At 35.3% G+C, this 6,119-nt stretch overlaps 1 protein-coding gene across 1 annotated transcript in view; it reads left to right on the top strand.

Moving 5' to 3' along the window:
- LOC144970290 (cleavage stimulation factor subunit 1-like) overlaps positions 1-6,119 on the top strand; it is a 34,261-nt gene that overhangs the window by 8,442 nt on the left and 19,700 nt on the right. The window lies entirely within an intron of this gene.

Consider the following 6,119-nt stretch of genomic DNA (forward strand, 5'->3'; position numbering starts at 1 on the left):
CACATTCACTTTTCTATTTTTAGTTTAAGGTTGTCAACCCAACCGTCAAGGATATATAATTGTAAATCATAGTATTGAAGTTATTTGTTAAACACCACAGTAAGAAGAGTTATGCCTAAATTTTCACGTTGGTCAATAAGGTGACCGCCTGAAAAAAGTACAATAGGGGTACCAGTGTTTTCATCGATATATTTCAATAGTGAGGCAATATATCTTTCCGAAATTTTCTCTAAAATTCTAGAGCATTATATGGATTTTTATAGTAATGAAAACCTAATATAAAATTGTGTGAAAGTTGATGAACTGAGGAATGAACAAGATATACGAATTATAATCTATTTTTAGAAACAGATTTATCGAATCTTGGTCCGGATTCTTATCTTGGTGACAAGAGACAAGCAAACATAGTAACTCTTTTTTTCGTGAAACGTATGTTTAGTCAATTTCGCGCATAAAGAGGCACTCGGCACTCACTTACTCACTCCGCAAGTCAGTAGTAGGTGGTTATCAGTTATCAGCTTTAATTCTTAGTCAAACGCTTCATCAAACCCATTATTGAGTAGCATGTTGATGCCTGATGCCAGTTGAAGCCATCTCGACGTCGTGAAATGGAGCATCTTCTGTCATAGCAGTAGAATCGTCAGATGCCGCATTTAAATCCTCCATTCCAGGCGTTGCTGTTGCCATATCGATCTTCGAAATGATTTGGTCTAGACGTCAAGTTGACCCGTTCTATGTCTGAAGAGATTTTAAAGTGCAATACCTAACATTATATCTTGATCTACAAAAGAGTCTTTTTAAATGAACCGCTGTGTTTCTATATTTTTCAAGAACCAAGGATTATCTGATAACCACTGACTACTGACTTGCGAAGAGAGTGGCCGACGGACGTCCTCTCTATAGCCGCAAGTATTTTTTCGTCACTTGCTGAGTTCCAAACTAGACGTCTATGGCATCGTGGGGTAAATTGATGCTGGAGGCATCATTGAAGAGACACCGAGATAATTTAAATGGTAAGTTATTGGCCATTCTTATTACATCACTGTTGATTTAAGATTTTCAATAGGGTAGACATCACAATCACACACACACCGATTGATGATTGTCACTTGTCAGTCAGTCATTTGGAAGTGGAGTCAGATAATTCGGGAACTTCTGTAGACTGTAGATTCACACTAGTGAGTAAGATCTGTCGTTTACTACTACTACTACTACTACCACTACTACTTTTAGTTTTAGCGCTATCCAACTCAACACTTCTCGTGTTTATTTTATTTTGGCAAAACTAGAATGGATTTTTGAAAAGAATATAAAATAATTTAAACTTAAACCTGTCTTTGCATCTTGCTTTATGCATACAGTATGCCATACCACAGCCATCACAAAATCATAGTTTAATGTTGAGAATATGCTATTTCTTTTGTAACTTCAGATCAGAGAGATTTGAGCTTTAAAAATCCTGAAAAATGTCTTGCTGTCAATCCAGACAACCCTTTTGATGTGATCTATGATGTTAGTGGTAAGAATGTAATTTGATGAGGAAATGAATAACATTTAGGTACACATAGTTTGCCTTTTTTTTTTTTTTGAGTCATGATGTGTAATACTATTACAGTCCACTCCGGATAATTGCAACTCGTTTAATCGCAACTTTCGGTTAATCACAATATTTCCTAAGCAATGGAAATAATTCTATATAAAAGTCACTGGTTAATTGCAACAAACTTCGGTTTTTTAAAAAGTGGTAAATTCAAGAAATCAAACAGTATATCATGATTAAATTTCATCATGGATGAAATCGTGACAGGTTGAAGAATCGAGAGTGAGCAGGATTTAATGCTACAGTAGTGTGTCACCACTCTGTTAGAGTCGAAAGAGGGCGGGGCTCTGCAGTATGGGTTTGTGACGTCATCGGTGGCCATTAAATAGAAGAGGGGTGGGGCTGGTCATAATCTTGACAACAGGTTATAAATGACAGTTATAAAGAGAGACTGAGCGATATCCTTTGTTTTAGGATTAACAACTGTGCATTGTGACCAACGAGTTTGGTGAGAGCTTATTGTCTCTCATTAAGGCTAATCTCTTTAACTCTGACAAATGTTGAATTGTTGAGAAAAAAGATTGAAACTTCTTCCAATCTGAATAAGATATCGGCTTGCTTCATAGCTGCTTTTGGTTGACAAATCTACACGGGGCTGCCATATGGTTTTTGTTTCAATCAAATTGCTCTGTATGTGGTGGACTAAGAATATTATTTACTGGTTTGAGTTGACAATAAATGTGTAAAATGTTGAAATAGTGGACAGGAAACTGAATTTCGGTTAATCCCAACATTTTCGATGATCCCAAGGTATTGCGATTATCCTAAGTGGACTGTACCTGAATCTTGAACGAAAAACTATCATATGGATATGATTATAGACAGATTGGTTTCTGGAATTATATTTCCGTCCTCCCTTGCCAACTCTGACGTTCTTGAAATTTAAAAGAAAATAGCCAGAAGGTTTCGGACTTAATTTTCTTTTTTTTCCAAAGGACAATAGTCATAAGGTAAATAATTTTTAAAAAATCCTTTTACAGCACAAGATGGCATGATTTTTTGTTTAAGAGTTTAGAGAAAAACTTGCACATGATAGTCTTCAGCTTTTTTTTTGTTGTTTTTATTTTCTATATAGACTCCAACTCAGAGCCTGAAAGTGATGCAGAACAAAGTTCCATATCACATGATTCATTTGTGGTAAGTATGTACATTAAAATAAAATCATAACATTTGTATAGCGTTTATCCACAGTTGGCACCATGCTCAAAATGCTTCACATCAACATATTTTGTGGTGGACAAAACACATTTGCCACAAAAGATGAGACCTGCAGTCTGTTAGGCGCAATACAATATTTCAGGACAAGGACAACACTGTTTTACACCAGTGAGATCTCCTAGTTTTTTGTTGTTAAAAATTTTTCTTTGCAGTGGACTTCGCCAACAATAACACTATTTTAAACCTCCCTCGTTATATTTTGAAGTGATATTCATTGATGAGCCATTCACATTTGAAGTCGTTTGTTTTTTATTTGACAAAATGTGAAAATGATGCGTTTCCAGGAAAAATTAAAATAGCTTCTGTTGGGGTTATACTTTTGATCTCGCATTTTGTCCAAATTCTCTTGCATCGTAATGTTTATCAACTTTTTTTGTTAACTATATTGCAGTTGCAAGGTTAGGAAGTTCATATTGTTGCAATGACAACCGTTTATATGTCCAGAATCGTAGTGATATAAAAAATTGTTTTGTAGTTGTTGGTCCTGGTGTAGGATTTAAAGAGTTGGTTAAAAACGGTTTACTGAAACCCTGGTTGGTGTATCTATATTTATCCAAGCACAGTTGAACATATTAAATACTTAGACAATATGTCTGCCTTTCTCAACTCTTTTTTATTATACTTGCATTATTAACCAGCTAATTGTTTAGTTGGATTATTAAACAATGGCTCTTCATGTTTATTGTCAACATGAATAAATTGATTGATCTGTCATCTTTTCCACAAAATATACAGGGTCCCGATTTTGTTGCTGACTCCGAGTCTGATTCCTCTACGTACTCTGTGAGGTACCCAATGCTGAGTACATCATTGTCTTTGGAACCTAGTGCTCATTCCCCAACTCAGTCAGAGCCTCATCCACAACTATCACAGACTGAACCTCGTTGCCAGTCTGGGACCCAGGTTCAACCCGAATGCTATACACTTGCAAACCAACGTGTTGCGTGCAATGGTGAGTCATTTTTTTGTCATTCTTCTCCTTTGATATTTGTGGGATCAATTTTAATTTACCCATTCCTTTTAAAAGAAAACTTCCACCCCTCCATGGTGCTGCATTTGTGTTATTGCATTTTTTTCTGTTTTGGCAGTGCTGCGTCGCAAAATACGCTACCATTTACATAACAAGCACAAATCCAAATTTGATAGGGTGGACATCTTAGAATCTGAAACCCCAATGTGTGAGTGATATCAGTGAAACCAGCCATAAAAATGTTCATGTTTATTTTATTGGGGGTTTTTTTGTCTGTAATAGACTTAAATTGCTTGTATTGTAAGTGTTAAAATGGTTCTTTTGTTACAACCCATCTATATATTAAAACTGTTTCTTTGTATTTCTATGATGCTTAAGGCTTTTTTTCACAGACCAGCTGGAAACTTAACGAGAATCAGAGTAGATAACATTTTTATTAATCTTGCAACCTAAACAGTATATGATGATTGGGAGCATTTAAAGAAAAGCACATTTTCTTTTTAATTTGTCGGTACTAAAATTATACTTTGATAATGTCTGCTGTGCTACAAACCCTTTTGACTTCCAGGTTCAATATTTTTCTTTATTCTAAAATTCTTGGGTTTCCTTTCAATGACAACTGAGATCATTAAAATTCAGCTCACAACATGATGTGTGTAGATTTGATGAAAACATATGTTCGAGTTGAGAAGCAGTGTTCACGAACTTGCTGATCGTTTTTACTAGCATTTATTTTCCTAACTTACCTGTGTCAATTAACAAAGGCAAGACTCAAATATTTTCTATCTGAACAGTGTTTGTTATTGAAATATTTCCGGCATATACATGTCATATTTCATTCCCACAAAATATAAATCAGGATTAAGTTGTCTGGGCATCAGCATCGTTCAGGCAGTTGGGGGGAAGTCTTTAAGGAATTAATGAAGCCGATGCTCAACCGGTCTGGAGGACGTTTGATTGATGTCGGCTGTTTGTTCTGTCAGCCGGTGATGTTTTCTCACTCCCTCAATGACAAAGAAAGTCATTGTTATGACTATGAACTATAGTCTATTATTACTTTTGTTACTATATTAATTGTTACTTATTGCCGCTACTGTTATTATTATTATTATTATTATTATTATTATTATTATTATTATTATTATTATTATGATATTGCCTTCATTGCATTCTATTACTATTATTGATATAATTAATTTCTGATTGTTGTAAATAATTTATGTGAATTGAATTTTGTCGATTGGCCAAGGGCCTACAATAAACTTAAATGAAATGTTAGTCTTTGGATAGGACTTGGGTCTATTCTTGATTGCTTTTCCGCCTGGGTCGAGTGAAGCATTTGGAGTAAATTTTGTTGCTCAACGTAAAAAACATGACGCTTACCATTCCGCTGATACTGATACCTCCAAGGGGTGGTTGGGGAAAAACCTAAAATTCTTTTGACATTCTGTCTGATTTTTCGCTGAAACAACAAAGGACAATCTATGTATTCAGATGAGACTTCAATGGTGTTACTATTCCGATTTATGTTCATATTTTGATTATAATGAAGAGGGAACCCTGAACCCAGTGAAGTGGGTGGATTGATCTATTTATTTCTATTTCAAAACAAAAATATGGCGTCTTTTCACTGGATTTGTTATGTGGCAGAGGTCTCCACAAATCTAACATACCTCTTCCAAAGGAATAGATGGTAGAAAAGTATATAACAAGAAGGAATTATGACAGTTACTTGTCCAGGCCTTAAATATTTGGAATGCTATTCCTCTCTATCGCTGTCATGTAGCTGATGTGCATACGATCTGTCTATTGATTTATTTTCATAGTTCATAGCATGATGTGCTTTATTTTCTTCTTTTTTTTTCCAGAGAAATGCAAAAAGCCAAGGAGACCTGTCCATACTGTGGACAGTTGCAAACAAAACTCTCAAGGCATTTGATGAGGAAACACAAAGATGAGACAGAAGTTACAGAGGCCATGAAACAGCCTGTAAAGGAAAGGGATAGAACAATGGAGAATCTCAGAGAAAAAGGGCATTTTTATTCAAACACTAGAAACAATTCAATAGTTATGCGTGAGAGAGCACAAGGGTCACATGAAGTTGTTATGTGTGCTGGCTGTAAGGGGTTTTACTCTGGACGAAGGGTTTATGAACACAAAAAGAAATGTAGTACTGAGCATGCTCTGTGTACTGGGGTTGTAAAATTTTATCCCGTGGCTCCCAATGCAAGTAAAGAAATAAAGGAGATATTCTTGACAAATTTCGGAATGATGAAGTGGGAAATTTGTGTCGATCAGACAAAGCTTAGTATTGTTAGGAACAAAAATTGT

Source organism: Berghia stephanieae, chromosome 4, assembly GCF_034508935.2.
Source record: "Berghia stephanieae isolate SIO BIC M18660-M18661 chromosome 4, UCSD_Bste_1.3, whole genome shotgun sequence".
In the NCBI taxonomy this organism is placed as follows: domain Eukaryota; kingdom Metazoa; phylum Mollusca; class Gastropoda; order Nudibranchia; family Aeolidiidae; genus Berghia; species Berghia stephanieae.